This window comes from Eumetopias jubatus, unplaced genomic scaffold, assembly GCF_037043125.1.
Source record: "Eumetopias jubatus isolate StellerSeaLion01/CBP00866 unplaced genomic scaffold, mEumJub1_p1.0 scaffold_16, whole genome shotgun sequence".
In the NCBI taxonomy this organism is placed as follows: domain Eukaryota; kingdom Metazoa; phylum Chordata; class Mammalia; order Carnivora; family Otariidae; genus Eumetopias; species Eumetopias jubatus.
This window is the reverse complement of record NW_028274822.1, coordinates 30,910,197-30,933,908: the sequence shown is the minus strand read 5'-3', so window position 1 is coordinate 30,933,908 and position 23,712 is coordinate 30,910,197. Positions and strand designations below refer to the sequence as shown.

The 23,712-nt window shown below is 37.8% G+C and overlaps 1 pseudogene; it reads left to right on the top strand.

Moving 5' to 3' along the window:
* The first annotated feature begins 1,572 nt into the window (after positions 1–1,572).
* On the top strand, positions 1,573–1,672 carry LOC114205132 (U6 spliceosomal RNA; annotated as a pseudogene).
* Positions 1,673–23,712: the final 22,040 nt, after the last annotated feature.

The window sequence follows — 23,712 nt, the reverse complement described above, 5'->3', positions numbered from 1 at the left end:
CCTGCTGAGCAGGGAGTCCGATGTGGGACTCGATCCCAGGACTCCAGGATCATGACCTGAGCCGAAGGCAGCCGCTTAACCAAGGCGCCCGCAAGGCACCCAGGCGCCTGCACCATGTAAAATATTTAGCAATTAAACATAAAATTACAGAAAAAAGCTTTTCCAGAAAAAAAATTCTCTAATTTTTCTTTGCATAATGCCAGTTTCTGTGTGTGTGTGTGTGTGTGTGTGTGTGTGTGTGTGTGTGTTTTGAATAGCACTGAAGTTTGGGGTGTCATTGTACTCTTTAACTGTTGATTTGCATTTGAAGTCCTCCGATGAGTGTAGTCTAAAGTGCCAATTTAGTTATATTTTTATTCAGTCAATCCCCCACACTTGCTCACACTTGCTGTTCCTGAGGCTATGAGCCTTTATTAAGGTTATAAAATGCTTCGACCTTCATAAAAGGCACAGTGACTTCCCTTGAGGTCCAAAGCATTAATGATGAGGTGAAATGCAAAATCATTATCTGAGGGCAGCATCTCTCCTACCACAGAAGCTATTCAAATCATCCTATTGAAAGACAAACCTTCCCAAAAGCTAATAAAGAATTCTCCCTCGCAGTTGAAATATTGGACAAATTGCTTTTCAACCTATGATAGGATGTTAACTGGGTGACAGCCAAATGATGCTGCTGGTTCAGTATATTCTGCCTCTGTAAGCTGGGTAATTGATGGTCTTTGCGTCCAGAGGTCAAAAGTTGTTGGCGTGTTTGCACTGAGAAACTTCAGTGTGGAAATGGGCCAGTGGTGAGTGTTTATTACTTGCCATTGTTTTAGCACCAAGGGCTCTAAGAGGAGAGCCATGCTTCATTCAGGATTAGTGTCACATTTGCATTCAAGTGTTCATGAAAACTTGTAAGTGCATCGGTGAAAAATTGAATGCTGGCAACATGAGAAAATGTCACTTATATGAAAACCAGTATATAAAGACAGGGTCTTACCTTCTTCCCTTCTCAAACAGAGAGCTGTGTGCACCTATGTATGTAATACCCATAGGTGATGATGGTGACGAGTAAGTGTCTCTAGTAAAACCAGTCTGTTCATTTCATCCTAGATTTGAAGGTTATATTAAAAATAGCCTTATGTAACCTATAATTTGATATATGATATCAGAGACAAAGAGTGTTCTGGTTAAAAGGGATCTAAAAAATCTAGTTCATGGGTTCCCATCTAGTTTCTGAGTCCACAGAGGATCACCAGTCTACAATGGTAGAAATGTAGGTTGATAATCATGTTCAGTCATAAAAGTTGCTGGAAATCATACATTTACTAGTTGATGTAGGGTTCAACTTTATTTGCTTTTGACTGGCTTGATACCAACTCAGGGCATAAGTAATACTAATGAATGTTCTCACTGCTACTCAGAAGCTTTGGTTAGCAGTAAAGTAATTTGTGAGAAGTACATAAAGTCTGGGTTTTCTGTTCAGGCTAGCCAACTAAACTTATCCTTAATGACTATGTAGTTCTTGATACTGTTGAAGCATTTTCTCATATAAATTAGGCACGAAAGCATAAGAAACAGTACTGGCATTTGCTTTGATAGCACATACACTAAAATTGGAATGATACAAAGATTGGTGTGTCCCCTGAGCAAGGATGACATGCAAATTCATGAAGCATTCCATAATTTTAAAAGGAAAGGCTAACACACAAACAAGTTTTGTACTGGAATTTGCTAACTTGTAATATGGAATTTTCCTTTTGGCCAGTAATCAGTATTTCTCTCTAAGTCACTTGGACATTGCTCGTTTCTAAGAAATTGAAACTCTAATCATTGTGACAGCTACATTGAAAAAATAATTGTACAGAAATTAACTTATCTTCATTTGGTTTTAATTTTTAAGTGTTTGTGAAAGGAGAGGGGATGGGGAAGAGGAATGGGTGGTTGCTTTTGTAAGTATAAAGTAAATGAACATGTACTGGATACCAAAACACAAGCAAACACTAGCATGGGAATGAGAATCAGGAGATCTGGTTTCTGGCAATGACTCGGTCAGTGTCTATGGCAGTTTTAAAACACTGCTTTATTTATTTTAGTTTTTAATTTCTAGTCATACCAAATAATCTCTAAGCCTCTTCTAGTGATGCACTTCAGTGATGAAGCTACATTTTTTTTGTTGTTGAATGCACTTCTTATTCTCAAGAAAGATATTTAGGAGATTTTGATCCTGGAGTTATTTATACTGGGACTTTAGGCATATTGAATGTAGGAGGTCTGCTTCCCAAAGACTCAGCAATCTTGTTTCCTCACTTTTTAAGGGCATGAGTAAGAGACTTCTAATGAGGAGGATTTTAAAATAAATTTACCTTGAGCCTAGTTAGACTGTGGTACCCTATGAAGATTCAAGAAGTGAATTAAGTAAAGGCTGAGAAACATTTGGGTAATGCCTTCTAGTTACACCCAGCAGGGGGACAGTTTGGACTCTGGTTTCTTGGGGGAAAAGAGAAGTCATGAGAGTAGCTTAAAGAACTAGTAGTGCTTAAACCCATCTCGCTCACTATTTCCTGCGATATAATAGAGAAAAACAGAGATAGAACTACATGTGAAACAACACACTCAACATTCTTGGAGAAAGAGTGTGGCTTAACTTAAAAATAACTGTAACCAAAGTGAAGAATAAGGAAAAAGAGAGAAAAATAAAACCAAGTCCCAGCAAATGATCTCTTATGTTGCCACAATGCCACAAGATTTTGAGGTCAAGCAAGAAGTATTAAAAAAAAAAAAAAAGGTACAAGGAAGAAACAAAAACAGAGCTAATGACCAGAGTTAAGTTAAGCCAAAAACATTGCCAGGAAGAATCCATCTACTCTGAGTAAGCAAAATGGGTAAAGGGGGTTGAAAGGTATAAGCTTCCAGTTATAAAATGAGTGAGTCACAGGGATGCCATGTACAGCCTGGTGACTCTAGTCAGTAATATGCTCTATTGCATATTTGAAAGTTGCTAAGAGAAGAAATCTTACAGGCTCTCATCACAAGGAAAACATTGCTCTGTGCAGTGATGGATGTTAACAGGACTTGTAGTGGTGATTATTTCATAATGTATACAAATATTGACTCATGTTGTACACTTGAAACTAATGTATGTCAGTCATACCTCAGTAATAAGAAAAAAAATACAAGGGGAGGCAAAAAGGGAGTTACTTTAGAAAAAGAAATTGAATGAATGAATGCATGAACAGATTTTTATGTCCAGCTAAACTTTACGACTTAAAAAAAACTACAAAACAGTTTTTTTTTTTTAACATACATGTATTATTAATTTCAGGGGTAGACTTTAGTGATTCATCACTTGCATGTAACGCAAAGTGCTCATCACATCATGTGCCCTCCTTCATGCCCATCACCCAGTTACCCCCTTCCCCACCCACCTCCCCTCCAGCAACCCTGTTTGTTTCCTACAGTTAAGAGTCTTTAAACAGTTTTAAACTCAAACAACTTAGAACATTCAGTGTGTATGAGCTCTCCATGAAGAATTTATTAGATTAGCTTTATTCAATTAATAGATGAATGGGAAAACTTCACCAAACACTGATGATGGGTTTTTTAATGCATGTAACTGTGGACCTAAGACACAAACCCAGGTATGGGTGAGGGTGGAAGATGAACACATGGATATTGTATTTTGTGGCAAAGCAGAAATAAAGCAACTAAATATGAGTGGAGACAACAGAGGGGAAGTAGAAGGTAGAATAAGCTCATTCGCTGATGTATAGGGAATAGGTGGGATTTCAAGCATACTGTTAAAAACTAACAAACCAGAAAGTAAAATTCTACTAGGCTCCGAACTGAATTTTTACTCAAAACTCTTTCCCAAAGAAAATATAGAACAGAGGGCGTTATAGAGGATATAAAGCCAAAGGTGACAAGTAGAATGAAAATATAATTCCTCCTAGTTATCATTTTTTAAAGACTGAGTTTATTTATTTGAGAGGGAGAGAGCAGGAAGCCTGATGCAGGGCTTGATCCCAGGACCCCGAGATCATGACCTGAGCCAAAGTCAGACACTTAACCAGCTGAGTCACTCAGGCACCCCCCTAGTTATCATTTTTTTAAAAGATTTTATTTATTTGAGAGAGAGAACATGAGAGACAGCACAAAAGAAGGTAGAGTCAGAGGGAGAAGCAGGCTCCCTGCTGAGTAAGGAGCCTGATGTGGGACTCGATTCCGGGACTCTGGGATCATGACCTGAGCCGAAGGCAGTCGCTTAACCAACTGAGCCACCCAGGCACCCACCTAGTTATCACTTTTAATTAAAGAGCAAATAATGCTATTTTGAAAAGAACTAAATGTAGCAAGTATAACCTGATATTACATAATTATAAAATTATTGTGATAAAAACTGAGACCAACAGAATTGAGACATTCAAGTTAGAGGACACACATCAGTCATATCAATAAATATGAATGAAGTTAACTTGTTAAAACAATGTGATTTTCACTTTGGCTTACATAGCTCTGCCCAGCCATATGCTGTATACAAGGGGAAAAATTAAAGTGATTCAGAAAAGCAAGCAAACAAAACAGACAAAGGTATACTAGGCCCACAGAAACAGTAAGAAAGAAGGGATGTGAACTTGATATCAGATAAAATAGTATTTAAGCCAAAGAGCAATAAAATTGATGAGAGATATGTTTTAGTGCTAAATGCCGAGATTCAAAATAAGAAACTAAGAATATGAATTAACAAAAGAATTCAGCAACCATGTTTATGTAGTAAAAACTCTATAATATAGAAATGGCATAAGTATAGAAGTTTTTATAGACTGAAATATGAATTATAATTCATAATTATAGAAATACATAAATCTCAGATCCAGACAGATCAAATGGACAAATAAAAAATTAATTAAAGAGCCAGAACTGTACAACTTAATAAAATAGATCTTATCATTATATACCAAATTTTAGGCTTTGATAATAGAAAATACACTTCTTTTCCAGGTGATTATGGAACATTTACAAAGTTTTCCATACATCAGCTCACAAGGAAAACATCAAGATGTCCCATAATGCAGAAATACTACAAAATATACTCTCCACTTACAATGCAATAGAACTAGAAATTATTAAATCAAAAAATTAAGAAGCCCTTCCACCAAGAATTTAAAAAAAAAAAAAGAATTCTTCTATTGGACAACTCTTAGGTGAAACAGAGACATACAGATTGAAACTACAGAATTCAGTCAAATAACAAAAATACTACATATAAGAAACTCTGGGATATGCTGTAAGCAGTGGTCAAAGAAAAATTCATAATACAAACACTTCCACCAGTAGAAATTAAAAAAAAAAAAATGAAAACAAATACTCAGCTCAAGAAACTAGAAAAAGGACAAGCCAAAGAAAGCCCAGGAAAAGAAATAATATAAAATAGCAGTTTAGGTAGATTATAAGAAAACAGTAGATTTGGGTGTGGGCAAGTACGTGTGTATGCGCTCGTATTTTTGCAAGTTTCCTTGGGATTGGGTGTGGGGGTATTTCAGTGAGAAACTGTGTATTCTTTTGGATTTCAGGAAATTTTATGAAAAACACAGATAGCATTAGGATATAAAACATTTATATGTACTTTTAAATACACTTCTTTATTGTTTGAACTGAAATGGCCACACAGCAGTTCAGACCTACCCTAAACGGCACTTAGAATAAAGGTGATACCACAAGCAAACTGCTAATTCAGCAGGTATACTACACACACACACACACACACACACACACACACACACACACACACACACACAGATTTTTTTTCTGTAATTCGTTATTTTACAACTAGAAATTGGGAATGTATGAGATTTTCATTACATAAACTCTGATTGCTTATACCGAAATGGCAGGAGGGGACTAATCCTTTACAGATCCCAAGCAGAGTTGTTTCATTCATCTCTGTAACCGATAATAGGAATAAGGGAATCTATAATGTGCAGTATCTGTACCAGCCAGTGTGGTGACAAGAGGAAAACAATGGACATTACTCTTGAGCAAATGAGAGGTATGATCGTTGCTGCATTATTTCAGTTATGTTTGGGTTTTAGAATTATATTCTTCCAGCTTTCTTAATGGACAGCATTACTACAATTCTTTCAGTGGGGGGAGAAGCTCTTCAATAGGTTGAGTCTGAAACGCTGCCTCACTCCCTGTTTTCCATGAAGCACTCCTGTGAAATGCCTTATTATAAAAAACAATTGCATCTTAGCCGAGCACGTGTTTTGATTGGATGAGCTGGAGACAGGATGTCTTATTTCGTAGAATATGTCTACAGCGTGAGGCTGAAAACAGTTGTTCGGAGGGTTGAGATTTTATCTTACACACGAGGGCCTCACATATTCCAGGCTTTCAGAATATCTATTGAACGACTATGCCAAAGAGTGAACAATTGTTCATTTTTAACAATTTCTATGCAGAAACAGTATTCTCTTCTTTAGAACCATTACAGGTTGTCAGTTTCTTTTGTTGTTGATATCTCCCTAAAATTTCAGCCCCCGAGAACAAAAGAATATGGTAGTTCTACAAGACTAGGCCTAAATTATATTTCCCTGGTCAGAAAAATAGTTTAATTACTTTATAAACTTTTCTCATTTAAAACAAATTTATCCTGTGTCTTTGATGATAACCATAAATTGCAGCCATGCTTCTTCTAATATATTCTATTACTATTTGGTTTCTCAGAAGATTTAAAGGGTGCCAATTTTCTGTACAATTTATCAGACAATAGTCAGCAGTGCTGTTTAGAGCAAACTTATAAAAATACAACTTACAAAAGATTTATCACATTACTTGCATTTTAGCATGTTTCTAAGACCAGTAACCTAGTTTCTTCTTGCCTGCTTTTGACAAGAGAAAGCTTAATATTAAATATTAACTCTCCTCCCTGTAAAAAGGCATAGATATTATTTATTCAGGATACATTTGCTATAAAATTATTTAGAGATTTTCATACTCTACTGCAATGCCTGTATAAGGATAATTCCTCCTTATTCGATTTGATGGTCTTTCCCCGTAAATTTTATTTAGTAGCCTTGTCACCTACCACTGCCTACACACACACACACACACACACACACACACACACACACACACACAAACACTCCTTCAACATATATATCCTTTTGGTTCTGAATCTTGATGAATATACCTGCTAATAGATCTACTTTCACTATTTGGCTGTCTGAGGAAGTTGACTACATAGGACCACTTCTTTCATTTATATTCTTTCTATCTCACCGTACCCCATCCTTCTCACGGAATACTTTATTGATAAAAATCTGGAATTTTCTCCAGAGGGAGGGAAGCCCAGACTATGGGCTTTGGTCCAGTCCAGGGACCTCATTGAAGTGATCCTCCTCCTGATGTGTGCAGCTCCTTGATCCTCTCACTGAGGTGAGAAGAGCAAGATGAGCCACGGCCAACATTTTGGGTTAAGCCAGTATCATTGAGTAGAACCCTAAAATCCTACCTGATCTGCAAACATAGCCTAATCATTAATTTTTTTAGGGGTTAGGAGGGGGCAGCTCTAGGTTGCCTGAAGCTGTCTAAGTCTGGTTCCTTCAGAAGATGGCACCTCTCTGAGCAAAAGATGACGTGGAAAAGAGAAGCACAAAATCTCATCTGTTGAGCTCTCATTCCATAGCCACCACTAAGTTGTTTATTTTACTTTCTTAGATTAAAGTCATTAAATTCACACCCTAGTCTTTGGTAGGCAGACATTATCATGAGGACATTCAAGATCACACAGCCCCTAAGTGTCAGAACTGCAGCTAACATGCATCCCCCCCGCCTCATGAAGAAGCATCCCCCTCAGAGCCCCCACAGCTGCTCTGCCGGCCAAGGTGACAGAGATCCTGGACTCACATCAGAACTGAGGACTGGCCTTATATTTTTAGTCTCTGTAGATATTTATATTATATTCTTCTAAAAAATTACATTCTTTTATTTTTTAAATTTTTTTAAGATTTTATTTATTTGAGAGAGAATGAGAGAGAGAGAGAGCATGAGAAGGGGAAGGGTCCGAGGGAGAAGCAGACTCCCTGCTGAGCAGGGAGTCTGATGCGGGACTCGATCCTGGGACTCCAGGATCATGACCTGAGCCGAAGGCAGTCGCTTAACCAACTGAGCCACTCAGGTGCCCAAAAATTACATTCTTTTAAATACCTAATGGAAACAGGTCTCTAATAAAATCCATGTTCTTCTTCTTTCCCAAAAGTATGGAGTTGGGCTGGGACTCAGCTGTCTTACTGGGTACCCCGTACCTTTGCAGAGGCATTGCCATGTAACTGAATTCTCCCCTGGCCCCCCAAAATTTGGATGTCTTGCCGTATATACTCTTTTCGTCCTACTGGCTGAGATGAGCAGAGCAGCACTGCTCATGAAGTCATTTGTTGAAGATAGCAGAGCCACTGTCCCTCTGGGTCTCTGAATCATGGCATGTGGGTAGCTGGCTGCCCATTGCCTAAAACACCCATCCTGGACTGTTACATGAGTAAGAGACCTTTTTATTTCCTAAACCAGTGAATTAATGTTGGGTGTCTTGTGGCAGCAGAGTAGCTTTGTCTATCCTAACCAGGGAGCACTCTGTTTGTATGTTTTCTAATTTACGACCCATGAGATCATGAACCAAGGGCCAGATGCTTGACCAACTGAGCCACCCGGGTGCCCCATCTCTCATAGGCATTTCTAACTTGCTACAACTAAGACATGGTTATTTCTATGGAATAATTATTGCAGAAAGTTGTCATTTCAAACTTAGTATTTTTTCTTTCTTCACATAACAGCTTAATCCAGTGTCTCAACAATACACTTAAATTTGTTTTCATGATCTTAGAACAGGTGGGCACATATTAAGAAATGTCAAACTCCATCAGCCCTGCTGAATACAGATATTCCACGTGGTGATTTTCAGTATAGTAGGAGAAAAAATAAAAGTCCATCTGTCAAAATAGCAAGACAGTAATATGTATTTTCAGTCTTCATCTCTCACCTTATCCCAACTACAGATGTTTTCTCTTTGTTTATATATCTACTTTTACCCTTCATGTCACTGGAATTCTCAGCTGTGTGATGTAAGTTATGGAAACATCCTTTGGATTCTATCACATTTTAAATCAAAACCCACTGCACTTGAGGAAAAAAAATACAAAATCTTTAACTTGGTCCACAGTGGACATGGTCAGGCCATGCCTTCGTAACTTCAAGTTACTAGAATGATGTGTCTTCATCATTCTCAACATACAATAGGCTTGCTTTTTTGTTGTTGCCATTGTTGTTCTTTCTGGGGTTTTTTGGTCAGTTTTTTCTTTTCAACACTGAAGCACTTTCCTACCTTAAAGCCTTCTCGCTTACTGTTCCTTTTTTCAGGAATACTTTTTCCCTACTTTTCTCTACATTTCAAGTTAAAGGACATTCCTTGAAAAAGGCTTTCCCCAACCTTCAAATATGGTGCCCTGGTATAACTGAACACTTACCAGTATATTAATTTACTTTTGTATCTAATTGTTAGTTTAATAGTCATGGATTTGCTGGAGTGAATACCTAGTATTTTGTCTCCTCAGCATTCCTCTGCACAGAAATACCTTTCTGGGAACTTCTTCCCCATTCCATCTATGTTATCTTTCCTAGAAAGGTCTTCTATGTAATTGTAAGCCCACCCCAACAATTGTCTAGTAAAGAGATGGACACCTAATTCCATCTGAGCACCTTCTTCTAGTCATAGTTGATTGGAAGAGGGGCCAATCAGAGTTCCTCCCTAGGATTCTTCAAACTGTAGTAATCATAATCTGCCTTTTCTTGAGCAGCACTTGGTGCTCTTGACAGCCTTGTCTCCACAATTTGGAGAACTCCTAGATGTCCACCATGGGAGAGAATGAGCTTGACTTGCAGAAAGAATCAGAGATGAGAAAAGGAGGGAGAGTACCAGTAGTGTTTGGATGCGTGGCTCTGGTTGTTCCTGAAGCCAGGTGACAACATTGATCCTCTTAGAGATAGACTGACTTTATGAGATACTTCATTATCTTCAGTGCTTTTACTGAAGTTAGTTTGTGTTAGATTGCTGTTCCTGGAAGTTAAGTTGGCTGACTAGTAGTATGTCCTATGTCCACAAAGTCACCCTTTCTGGCCAGTATGCCCAATCCTCCGTTTTTTCAGAACAAACATCTTTGTGTGATTTTGCAAAGGAGGCTCTATCTGCTGAGAGTATATTAAGCTACAAAGTATATTAACCACATACTAATAATCCTATTCTTTGATTTCTTTTTCTCTAGACTGTGAATGTTTGTTTGAAGGCTTTTTGTTTTGTTTTAAAATCTGGAAAGTGTCCAAACTGTAAAACTTAACTTGAATATAGGATTTAATACTTGTTTTAAAGCCAACCACTCTAGACTTTAAAAATTATCCTCCTTTCTGTCCTCCCAAGATGTAAATTCTTGTTTGAAAATAGGGTAAAAAATTTTCTTCTTTATAAAGTATCTTTTGCTGATTTTTAGCATTTACTACTTCCTCAGTTCTGCCACCTTAGGTACAAGTGGAGAGGAACCCAGCTATTTGGGCACATTTGCCTGAGAATAGCCTGCTAATGAAGGATCCAGGTATCCAACTGAGCAATGTAGAAATGTAGGCTCCCCCTGGTCTCTCACAATTCCCACCCTGGGACTAGGATCTTGCCACCTCACCATATGCTTAGAGTATTTCAGGGAGTAAAGTCAAATTGGAACCATGTTTCCTGCTGTTTCACCATGACTGTTTGTACAACAGATGCAGGCAATCCATCAATGCCAGGAGAAACTAAGAGGAAACTGCTCTCATGACCATAGACACCAAAATACAGTCTTAAATCCTTGCTTAAAAAACAACAAAGACCATTATTTTGATCTTTGGGGAAAATATCGTTAATATTAATATCATTAATCCATTTGGAAGTAGATCAAACATAAGCCTTATGGAAATAAAAGTTGGATAATTGGACGGGAGGAATAATAATAATGACATTAATAACATGTAACTGATCCTTTATTGTTTACAAACCTCTTCTTAAGCCATTAACACATTTAATGTGTTCATCTCAACAGAACTCACATTTTAGAGATGAGGGAAATGAAATTTAGTTAGAGAATGTGATTGAATAAGTATTGCTAGATAATATACAGGGCATCTAGTTAAATTTGAATTTGAGCTAAAAAAATTTTTTTAAGTTTAAATACATTTCAAATAGTGCATGCTCATCTAAAATTCACATTTAAGTTGGTGTCCTGCATTCTTTTTTGCTAAATCTGGGAACCCTAGATAAAACTAAGTTTATGAAGTTAGTAATGGGCAAAGCAGGAGATCCTTAACAACCACTGGAGAAGGTGATGGTTGACATGAACTTTGAAAAGATTGTAGCATACACTATTATGGATTTATTGTCAGGACATTGCAGGAAACATGATTTCTTCACATTCCAAATTTCCAGGTGTGAAACTAGTTTGAAGTTATCCACCAATTCTGCTGAGCCTCTTTAAAATATGTGCCGTATATTGACCCAGGGAGAGCTAAGAATTAACCAGGCAGATTTCTTCACTGGCTACCTACCACAACCACTAATGACTAAGGGTTAAAACCTTCTTTGAGTGCAATTTATGCTCTGGGATATTTATAAAGAACAAGTCCATCATTAAAAATAATGACCAATGGATTTCAGGTCTCAGCTTGGACCCCGTGAGAAAAAAAATTTTTTTTTAAAAAAAAAAAAAAAGGACTTTTCATGGGTAGAAGAGAAGGAGGATCATTTAGCCTTTTGAACTCTTTGGGAATTAGTATGGGAAGTAAGTCAGTGAAGCTACGGTAGAAGACTTTGGTAGGCTTCTTTTGGTTCAATCTCCAGACCCGATCCTTATACATGGTACTAAGACCTACGTATTTTTTCGCCAATGTCAGTTTTAAGACTGCTAAGGCTATAAGTCCAAAGATAAAAAGGTAAGAAGCTTATATAAAAATAGAAATTTTATCAAAATTTTAAGTTCTTAAAGAGTTAGCAATCATAGAGAAATTCTCAAAGGAAACATACAGCATTTCATTCTAGATGTGAAGTAATGAGTTCTGTAACTTGCTTTATAACTACTATCAAGCTAGACAGAATTAGTCAGTGGTGGCTGGTTGTGTTACTTGACTGTAAGATACCTATCATAGGCCTGGGCTTAAGCAGTTTCCTCTTTTCAGTGGGCGTATTCACAGAACACCAAAGTAAGTGCCCAAAGGGAAGTCAGGACCATTGATAATCCTGAGGAATGGGGACTTTTCCTTCAGGTGGCAGAGCTGAAAACAGAGTACACCCTCCAAGGAGGGAATCAATTGAATGATATTTAATAAACTATCATCACTTTATCATGTTTTAGATGCATCTACTATTTCAGACATTCACACATAAATTTGAGTATTTCTAGAATAAACTAACTTGCAAGGACCATTCCTGGTGCATACTTAGAATGTCGTGAGAAATGATGACATAGGCCTCTATGGCCTGTGTGGAATGAATGATACCAGGGAGAACTCATCAAGCCCTGATCTGTATGAGATTAAACTAAGTGGCAAACATTAAGAAGCTTAACATTTGACCACAGCTGCAATGCTGAAAAGCATTAATCCCCAGAATGCTTTCCCAGGGCAGTGCTAAAATTTATATAAAACATAGACATATCTGAAAAGGATGAAATCACTTACACCTAAGGATATTAATTCCTATATGTCATCAATGGCAAAAGGACAGATCAAACTGCAGGTGGAAGGTAACGCAGATTTAATTAAGAGAGATATAGACATCACCGCTAGGGAAGATCTTTGGGAAAAGCTCCACTGAAGCCCAAACTTCATGGATTCTGAAGCAACGTTTCTGTCTTACTGGGACAGAGAGATCAATAAATAGTGGTCATTTTTGGAGTCAAGCTGCTGTTTATTTTCCATAAATTATTCCCCATAAGTATTGCACTGTCAGAGAATGAATAACACATACTATCTCCTGCTTAAAACTCCTTCCTCTTGGGATGGAGCTTACTTCCCATTTGAGATGTAAGTTCCTTAACCTATTTGAGCATCCCCCCCCCTTTTTTGACAAGATATGACAGAAAAGAAAGGTCTAATGGGATTTTTATGACAGGTGCAGGTATAGTGCAAGGGAGCAGGTTACAAATAAGTTTTATCATAGGTTCTCTAGTCTTCATCCCCCAACAAAGGTACAAAACAAGATGTTTCTGACTTTTGCTGGAATGGTTTCACTGCCGAAGGCCCTGGACACTGTGATTATTTGCCCCTAATCACAAGGGAGCGATGCCAGCTTCACTCAGAGAAGTGAGGTGTCTGACCCTGACACAGAGGATTGAATGCAAGGTAGAAAATAGATCAATCTAGTCTGGGCACAAAACATGATGTGGAGTAAAAGTTCCTGTAAAACACTTTCAGCAGTTTCTGTTATTTGATTCCTCTAATATTTGACTCATTTCGACTGCAAAACAAAATTCACGCCACTACTGAGGAGGAAGGGGTCTCTAGTTTTGGAGATTAAACAATACCCTCTGACTAAATGAAGACTAATGGCATTGCCTACTTTCTACCCTGAAGCCCAGTTGGCAGATGGCAAATCAAGGAAAACATGAACTCTGCAGAAAGCGTTTGGAGGTCCTTCTTCTCTTACCTCTTTATGAAATAGAGAAGATGAAGAAGGAGAAAGGAGGTGTCATTAAACTGTGGGCCAGGGAAACATACATATAGGCATCAATCCCCAGGGTGCAATGGCTACTCAGCCCACAGCTCCTCTGAACATGTGTATCTCCCAAAGCAGGAAGGACTAAAAAGGAGCCAGAGGTACCATTGTCTAGGATGGAAAGTTTCTGTGAAGCAGAAAATCTGTGTGAAGAAAAGAGAAAGGACCTTACTGGAAATTTTTAGAACAAAGGGGTGAGGTGTATCTATCCTTTGCCCAAATTCACTGAAACAGCTACTGCTTTACCAGGCAGGTAAAAGGAACCATCCATATAGCTCAGGACCTTGCATCTTGGGTATTGATGTCTCTGGGAAGATTAGAAGATTGCCAGTGTCTCCACTTTCCAACAAGGGTTTTTCAATGAGATACAGAAATATTCATTGTCAGAAGCGAATGGCAAGTGGATCCATGGATTCTGGTCATGTCTGCTCATTCTGTAGGGCATATTCACCAGAGGTCTACCTCAGGGGCTGAGAAGCCAAACTAGAGAAACTTTGAAGAGAAGAACCAAACAGAAAAGTCTGACCCAGTAACACAACTGTAGTCATAAGAGGGAGTATGTACCTCTTGGATTTAAACTGGGGCTCATAATACAGGTCAAGAGAAAGGACTGTGAGAAAACATCTAAAAAAATGTTTTTGGTAAGAACTAAGTCTGATACTATAGAGTAAGGTGGCCCTTCAGCAGTAAACTTCTGATAGACTATCACAGAAAAAGAAATAGTAAAATTTTCCTGCTCTTGACCACGGAATATCAATCAGATTTGGCCCATTGGAGGCTCCATGGCATCTCTTCTTTGAGTCTCGTTTCCGTCTATAAAATAGGAATGATATTACCAGCATGTTATGTGATAAAGGGTAACATGCATTCGATGTTAGTTGATAGATGGTGTCAGGAGTGGAAAGAATATTGGAGAATATTCAATAAATGAAAAAGAAGGAAGGAAAGTAATAACTAGAACGAGGAACTTTTCTAAGATCCTAAATATTATTTTAACAAATCCATCTGTAGATTTCAGTTTTATTTACTCATGGTCCAGAATTTCTCAAATATGCTAGATGACTTATATCTATGATTTACTTTACAACATTCTGGCATGGGCAGTGAGATATTATGTATATGCTAAGTAGTTTAATTTCAGCTTTAGGAGCAATTGTCCTCACTGAGAATCCACACTGCAGGAATGACAGCTAGCATTTTGTGAAAAAGTCTGTATTCTAGAAGCAGCTACTACAAAGTATCTTGATCGACATCTCCTATTCAAGTTAGATTGGTGAATGATAGAAATATTTTTATTGGTGAAATTAGTTATTTTGAAATTTGCTTAGGAAATGAAAAAATTGATGCTTATTGGTGAAATTAGAAGGTACTTAAGACATATGGATTGATGAAAAAAATCAGAATCACTTCTCATCTTTGCAAAAACAGTGTACACATCTAGGAGATCACCAGTCTTTAGTTTAGGGATAGCACCCAAGGCCAGTCAGTCCTGGCAATGGTTTAAGACAACAGATGGGGTTGCATGATGATGATGACAATAAGAGTAACAGAATTTTACCTCTGCAGGGATGTCATATGTGTCTTGAATGGATCTTTCAGGTGAGGTGGTGGTCAGAACATTGAGAAAGACAGCAGGGACTACAAGCTTACAGAGACTTACAGGTGGAGTGGATGGGTCTGCCTGCTTACAAATAATGGTGTTTTTATTTTGTAAATAAACATTGTTTATGAGTCAAAATTTGATCTATGATTGCTTTTCAGTGTAAATGCTGATTGCAAGGTTTTGAAGGGAGCATCACAGAGTCTCCAGTATTTCAATGGCTTTTGTTGTCTCCAAAAGAAGCTTAGAGTGGGGGCGCCTGGGTAGCACAATTGGTTGGGCGTCCGACTCTTGGTTTTGGCTCAGGTCGTGATCTCATGGTTGTGATCTCAGAGTCATGAGATCAAGCCCGTGTGTTCTCTCCCTCTCCCTCTGCCCCCCCCCTTTCCCTCTGTCTCCCTAAAATAAATAAATAAATATTTCTGAAAATAATTGCTTCAAAAGAATGGAAGAGTTAGCACAGATTGGCTTGAGTCAGTTCCCTTGCTTAAGAATTACAGCTTTTCACGGGTATGTTAAGCACTGTAGCTGACCAAAAGGAGAGAGATGTGGAGGAAGGGATTGCATTTTGCTGCTATTTAATTCAGAGTTTGAAGGCAGTCTCCCAAGGTGTATGCAGAGCTCACACTGAAAAAAGTCCTCTGTTTTCAACAAATAATCATAGTTGAAGATGAGAAATCTAAGGGAAGTGACTAAGGAGAAAGAGATGTTCTTAAGTGAGGATATGGATTTGAGGAGATGACACTAACGCTTTTGGGAAGCACTTTCGAGAAGTTCCTTTATGGGGGGAGGAATATCGACACCTGGGAAAGTGGCATTAAATAAATAATGCTGCCAAAAACGCATCAGGAGCTTAGATGCACTCTGAGCACAGACTCACAGACCTGAATTAATGAGGACATCTTGTATTAAATCATTTGACAAGCTGGATGCTATTTGTCATTGAAATGTAACTTAATATACATTTTATATGCTATAAAATGCTCACCTTCAGATTGAGAGTATTACGCTGTGAATATATATGTGCATGTGGATGTGTATATTTTTCTCAGCCTAATTCTCTGTGGAGATGCGTACTGTCAGGACGCATCCTTAGATGTTGAGCTGGGGGTGGGGGGAAGAGGGAACCCCTTACAGGGCTCCTGCAGGTGGCACCTGATGATCTGTTGAAGAATTTCTACTAATGGGTAAGGCTCTATAGGGCTCCTCATGAGGAATATGGCTGCATTTTTACCCACTCCTTCCGTCCACTCACCCATCTGTTTACTATTGCCAGATTCATGGTCCTCAGTGCCCAAATTTGTCTTGTTCCTCTCCAATGTACAGCCTTTCAACAGTTACCCATTTCTCACAGATGAAATCCAGATTCCTTCCCCTGGCAGTTCAGAGCTGGCTAGGTATAGCCTACAGCAATCTCTTCTTCTGAATAAGCCAGGGATTTTGATGTTTGCTGCAACCACCTTAAATTTGCTTGATTGTGCTTTTCTCAAGCCTTTTTAGTCTGCTTGCTTTGCAAAATCTCATTCTGAAAAGAATCAAAGGTCTTATATTTGTTAAAAGGGAAAAAAAAAAGATGGGTGTGGCTCTGTTCCCAGTTTCTCTAAGTGGTTATAGGCAAAAAGAAAGAAGGGAATTATTAAAAAAAAAAAACACCCTTTTCATAAAAAAAAAAAAAGACAGCTTGCCCACAAACTCTGTCGAGGCATTCATAAGCAATTTACATAATCAACATGAATTCCAAGTATCTCTGTGCTCGATTACATTAGATAAAAACAGTTTGCTCACTATAAATCCAGTTGGCTCTCCTTTCTATTTACAGTTAAGGAAAAGCTCTCTTTACCTTAAATGGAAAGAGGATGCTCGTATCAAGATGCCAAGGAAGTGACAGTGTAACATACCCCTCCTAAAATGATCAATTATTCGAGCTTGAGTTTTGCCACTGGAGTAAGAAACATCTAAAGAAAGTATTAAGAAAGAGAAATATCCAAGCAATGGAGGAAAAGAGATCTGTGCAGGCCCAAATGAAAAAGAGCCTGGCACTGTGCCCTTGTAGTCTCTGCCAACCCTCCCATCTGTGGCCAGGATGAGTTAAGGTATGATAAAAAAAAAATCTGTATTCTGATATTTGTATATATTGATGTTTCTTTTTCCTTATTTTTTCTAGTTAAAGATCAATTACAACCTTAGACTAAGATGACAACATTGTTGTTGTTTTTTTTCTTTATCTGAGACATGTTAAAATGGTGAACAGGGCATTGCTGAAGGTTTATTATGGTGGAAGCAGCATGTGGGGTAGCTTCGCATCCCAAAATGAATTTGGAAAGTGGAGGCAGAGACAAAGGAAAACAAACAGCAATCCCCATCCTTTACCTTCCCATCAAAGGTATTCAGATGATTAGAATTGTACACCTGGCCAGAGGCAGGCTGAAGAACATTCCCTGAGTTACTTCTGTCTTCATTTAATACTTCCAATTTACTTCCTGAAATCCTAGGTTGGTTTCACATCTCCTTGCTCCACCTGCCACCCTCATCCACGTGAGGCTTAGTCCACACCAGACACACAATAGTCTTCAGACTGCAATAGTGGCGGAGGCAGAGAGAGAACTGTGTTTGCAGGAGGAAGACATGTGCACACCCCTTCCATCCCATTTCTCAGACCCTTTGGTGTGGCATTCTTGGTGGTAAAATTTGGGAGGGCATAGTTTGGTGATAGGTGAGACTTTTGCTTTTGAGAGGTAAGGGCACAGAGGTTGAAAGGGAAAAAAGCAGTTTATGGAGGCCTGGCGGGCGTTTCTGTTTGCTCCGTTCAGTTTACCAGGTGAGGGGAGAGGACAGGGACTTAAAGCAAAGACTGGTGCAAGAAGGAATCTTCCTCTGGCTGGAGAGTCAACAACTGAAATCTCTTAAAAGGGTGGGAAACTTTATCTTAACCTCCTCCTACTCATTCCCATCCCCAAAGGGGTTGTGTGTGTGTGGTGGGGGGGAGGGAGTTGCTAAATTTGTGGATCAGAAGATTCCAGAACAGTGAGTGGATGATGTTTTCTATTGAATGAATTTACTCTTCCCTCTTTTTTCTACTCTGTTATACTTACTTCAGAGAGAGAACTTTTCACATGCTCTCTTTCTCTTTCTCTTTTTGCCTCTCTGTCTCTTGACAGTGGAGAATATATAATATACAATGACAAATAATGTGGCATGGTCCTTTAGGACAGTGGTGCCCAGACTTTGGAATTTTATGGATCAGTAGCATTTCCAGGGACTTATGTAAGCATGCTGATAGTATTATGCAAGTTCAACATATATCTATATATAAATAAGTACAGTTATATATGCCATTTACCATCATCCTAATTCGATAATATAAAAGAAGTTTTAACATAAGAAACAAAGTAATCTCAGTGTTTCAAAAAAATAGTAAATTTGGCTTTAAAAGAAGTCTTATCAAATCTTTACTGGTCACATGGAGACCATCATTTCGAAGTATTCAGATCTAAAAGGGAAAGTTTATTATTCACTGATACTGAGCTACTAATTTAAGTCAAATTCTAGATCATAATTTTTTCTTTTTAAATCAATTAATATGGTGAATTGTGTTGATTGATTTTTAAAATATTCAGCCAACCTTGCATTCCTGGATAAATCTTTTACAAATGATTGTGTTCAAATTTCTGAAACTTTTTTTAGAATTGTTCCATTGATTTCATGAGTGATATTGGTCTGTAGTTTTCCTTTATCGTAACAGTTTTGTCCAGTTTTGGCATCAGGGTTTAGTTGGCTAAACGGTAATTATCAAAATGGTATGTCTAATACCCAGAAACCTGTGAGTATTATTTCATATGGTAAAAGAGTAACTATCACCTTATATGGCAAAAAATGTGGTTAAGAATGTTGAGAGGTTCGAGGTTATCTTGGATTATCTGGCTGGCTCCCAATCCAAAGACAAGTGCTCACATAAGACAGAGACAAAGGGACATTTGAAATAGAAAAGGACTGGACACACAGAAGAGAAGACAACGTGCCACAGAGGCAGAGATTGAAGTGATAAGGCCACAAACCGAGAAACCCCAGGATTGGATATACCTGAAGTTGGAAGAGACAAGGATTCTCTCCTAGAGGCTTTCGAGTGTGGTTTTACTCACACCTTGATTTCAGACTCTTGACTCCACAACTGAGAAAGAATAAATTTCTGTCATTTTAAGCCACCTAGTTTGTAATAATTTCTCATAGCAAACACAAAGAAACTAAAATACAATATGATGATGGTCTCATGGAATGAGTTTCTACAACAGTTTATAGAGAATTTCTACTATTTATTTATCTTTGAAGCCATCTGACTCTGGGCTTTTCTTTGTGCATTTTTTTTTCCCATACAAAGTCAATCTCTGTAATGGATATAGGGCCAATCAAGTTATTTTTTCGCAAGTAAGCTTTTAGAGTTTTATCTTTCAAAAAATCATCCATTTCTTTTATATTTTCAGATTTATTGGTATAGAGTTGTTCTGATGTTACCTATTATTTCTGATAAGTTTTAAGATTTTGTGGTTTTTTTTCTTTTATAGTTGTTTCGGCGTGTTATAAGTTGAATTGTGCTCCCCTTTCACAGTACCCCCTACCTACACCCCCCAAAAAAACCATGTCATATGTTGAAGTCCTAACCCTCAGTACTTCAGAATGTGACCTTATTTGGAAATCACATCACTGGAGATGTAATTTATAGTTGTTAAAATGAGGTCATACTGGAGTAGAATAAGCCTCTAACCCTGTATGACTGGGTTGGGACACAGACACACTCCTAGGGAGAATGCCATGTGAACATAAAGGCAGAGATTGAAGTAAAGCAGGTGCAAGCAAAGGGATAACAAAGATTGCTAGTAAACCACCAGAAGCTATGGGAAAGGCCTGGACACATTCTCTTTCATATCCTTGCCTCCAGAACTGTGAGACAATAAATTTCAGTTGTTTAAGTCACTCAATTTTTGATACTTTGTTGCAGCCCCACCCCTAGCAAACTGATACAAAATGGGAAGGTAAATCCAGTCCTGATTAATATATCTTGGCCCATGGGGCACCTGGGTGGCCCAGTCGGTTAAGCGTCCGCCTTTGGCTCCGGTCATGATACCGGAGTCCCAAGATCAAGCCCTGCATTGGGCTCCCTGCTCAGCAGGGAGTCTTCTTTTCCCTCTGCCCCTCACCCTGCTCTTGTGCTCTCTCTCAATCAAATAAAATCTTAAAATATATATATGTATATATACATACATATATACATATGTATGTATGTATATATATGTGTGTGTATATATATATACATATATACATATGTATGTATGTATATATATGTGTGTGTGTATATATATAGATAGATAGATATCTTGGCCCAAAGCAAAGTTGATAGTTATTCAAAACACACAGATGTCTGGATTCTGTAAATATACATAGTTTATATTATAAGTGATAAAGGTTAGCAGACTCAGTTTTGGAAAAATGCCATATTGAAGGTCAATAATTCCTTTGTTGTAGATAGCACTGAAATGATTCTGCTGAAAAGTGTGATAATGAAGAAGGTAGAAATAGGGAATTGCTCCAAAATGCGAAGGGGAAAAATAAGGTCCATTGGCTTGCCAGTTAAAATAGAGATTTCAGGACGGACACTAAATCATAAGTCAGAAAATGCAAAGAAGGTACAGCCAGAGAAATCAAGAACCCTGGATCTGGTGATAAGGAGCAGGGGAGTCCTTTTGAGGTAAGACTGTCCTCACCTCCTGCTACCAATGTGGTATGCTATGGAGTGTTTTCCCTAGGGGTTGGGGCAGAGTCACAGTTTACAGTCTAGTAAGAACAGACCAGGAAGGAACTCTGAAAAAGTTGCCTACAGGGTTATTTCCATAATGCTTTTACAAGCATTTCCTCTGACAGAGGATTTCTAATCCCATAAAAGAATTTTGTATGTGGTTTACATGTGAGGTTTAAACAACAATTATGTAGAAAAATTAAATTAAATGGGCCAAGTTTAAAGTATAACAAAGTCTTCTGTGATAGAGCAAGTATTTCATCAAAAGAAATAAATACTTTAAAGTTAACCATTTCTTCAAAATCCGTGCTATTTGTGATATTAGCTTTTCAGGTCATCCTTTGCTCTCATTCATACGATAGCCCATGGCTGATTAACCCAAGACCGTTGCCTTCGGTTGTCATTTGTTTTCATGTGTTTTTGATATTTATCTAGTGGAATATTAACAATGTGTTGACTAGCCGAAATAAATGAAAAAAAAATTTACCTTGCCCAATAGATCCATCGCCTTTAAATCATTACCCCAAAATGGTCAGAGCTAGAGTTTTCACTCCCTGGAAAGACCAGCTTCAGAGGTAAAAAATAATAAGCCCTTGGAAACATTAATTCTAGCTTCCCTGTATTTCAGCTAATTGAGGCAAATGACCCAAGTGCAGAATTTGCCAGCAGCATAGGTTTTATTTAATATATATATATAAAAAAAAAAAACAAACCCTTTCTTATCTACAGAGAGCAGCAAAGAGAGCTTTTGGCACACACATTTGTCTGTGAAGCAATAGCATCTTTTCTGGCCTTGCCCTTTGGGGAGAAAAAAAGCAGAACAAAGAATAGGCATCTTGAATTTTGAATAGATATACATTCAGCTGCAGTTGTAGGTTACCTACGGGCTATGTGTCTCTAATTATTTCCCCTTGTAAATTCTAATTTGTCTTCGTGGTATCTTAAAAAAAAAAAAAAAGGATTAATGAACATTTTCAGGGAAGGAGACCAGACAAAATCCCTTAGCATGTTTCCTTGACATCTTGCATAACCTTTTAGCATCTTTCTCATATTTTCTGGTTAATTTAATCTGATCATTTTTACTAAGGCCAGAATCCACTAGAGAAAAATGCAAGTAATAGGTCAGAGCTCTCTCTACTTTCTTATAAAGCCGTTTTCTTAATGTGTTGTTACTCTTAGGCACTCTATTCTCTTGAACTTAGGTGTTAAAGTTTGAAGTTTTGTGTGTCTCCAAAGGGAATGAATGTCTTGCTTTCAACAACACAAATATTTATTAGGTGTTTTTATGCACCAGACATATACAAAAGCCTGGAAATACCAAGGTAAAGAAGACACAATTCATTCCCTCAAGGAGTGTTCATCCTGGCTGGGGTGACAGAGATGTTTACCATTACCATAATGCAACATGGTAAAAGGTGTGTACGTTGGGATGAAAAATCACCATGGAATCCCAGAGAAAGAAACAGTTCTTCCTTGTAGCCTTTGTATTCCACTTCAACTCTACTTAACAACCACAAAAACACAATCTTTTCGGAGTAATGAACTTGAATGTAATAGGCAGCTTCCAAAAGAGTAAGCTGGCAGCTTATAGTTTGCCTTAGGAAAGAAAGTACACTGAGTTTGATTTATCCATGATTTAAAGATATAGTCATCTCAGACTGGAAGCATTCCATAGAGCAAGCATGGTGGGAATCTGAAGTTAGCTTTGTTCTAGGCTGAAACACTGTGTTCTGCACACATCCATATACCTATATAAATTTATGCACCTTTAGAAAATTTATTATCTGGACATTATCAGCGTCTCTCTGGGAAGAAGTTTACTATGAGTATGTGAGAGAAAAAGATAACACAATCGATGATAAATGACTAGAAAGATTTTAATCTACTTTATTTGTTTCTTATATACCATTTGGAGATGATACATGGGTAAAAATGCAGGTAAGCCAACTTTTTTCCTCTTCCCCTCCCCACATCTTCAGGTTTATTTGATTTTTTTTGAAGAAACAGAAGAGATAAACATGGTTAGCTAACAAAAGCTTTGGTTTTTAAAGATATTTCTATGTACTGCATTTAATCTATTTAGATGTGTCTAATTGAGATTTAAAATAGGGTAGTTTCCCTATAATTATTTAGAATTTATTAGTGAGTAGGGGGTTTACAGAGCCTGGGAAGGTATTAGAGTAATGATTCAGGGTGCAGAGGTCTTTTGTGTTAACAAGTAACAGTTTTCAGAACCTTGTAAGTGATGATCGATATTGCTGTGCTTGGTGCACGAGAGTTGTTGAATTCTCTTTTGACTTCATCACGGATCCCCACATTCTAGGATTGAGGGGGAATGAGGACAGTTGCTTCTGCAATTGTTAAAAAAAAATGTGTTTTAGCAGTATTATTTACTTGAACAGTTTATTTTAAAATATTCTCAAATCCACAGAACAATTGTAATAATACAATGCCGTTTTAGGTAGCTTCCCCAGCTGGAAGCTCGAGCCACATTTGCCTTAGCATTTTCTCTCTTGTTTTCATTTCCTTTTCTGTATCATGTGAGACTGGTTACAGTCA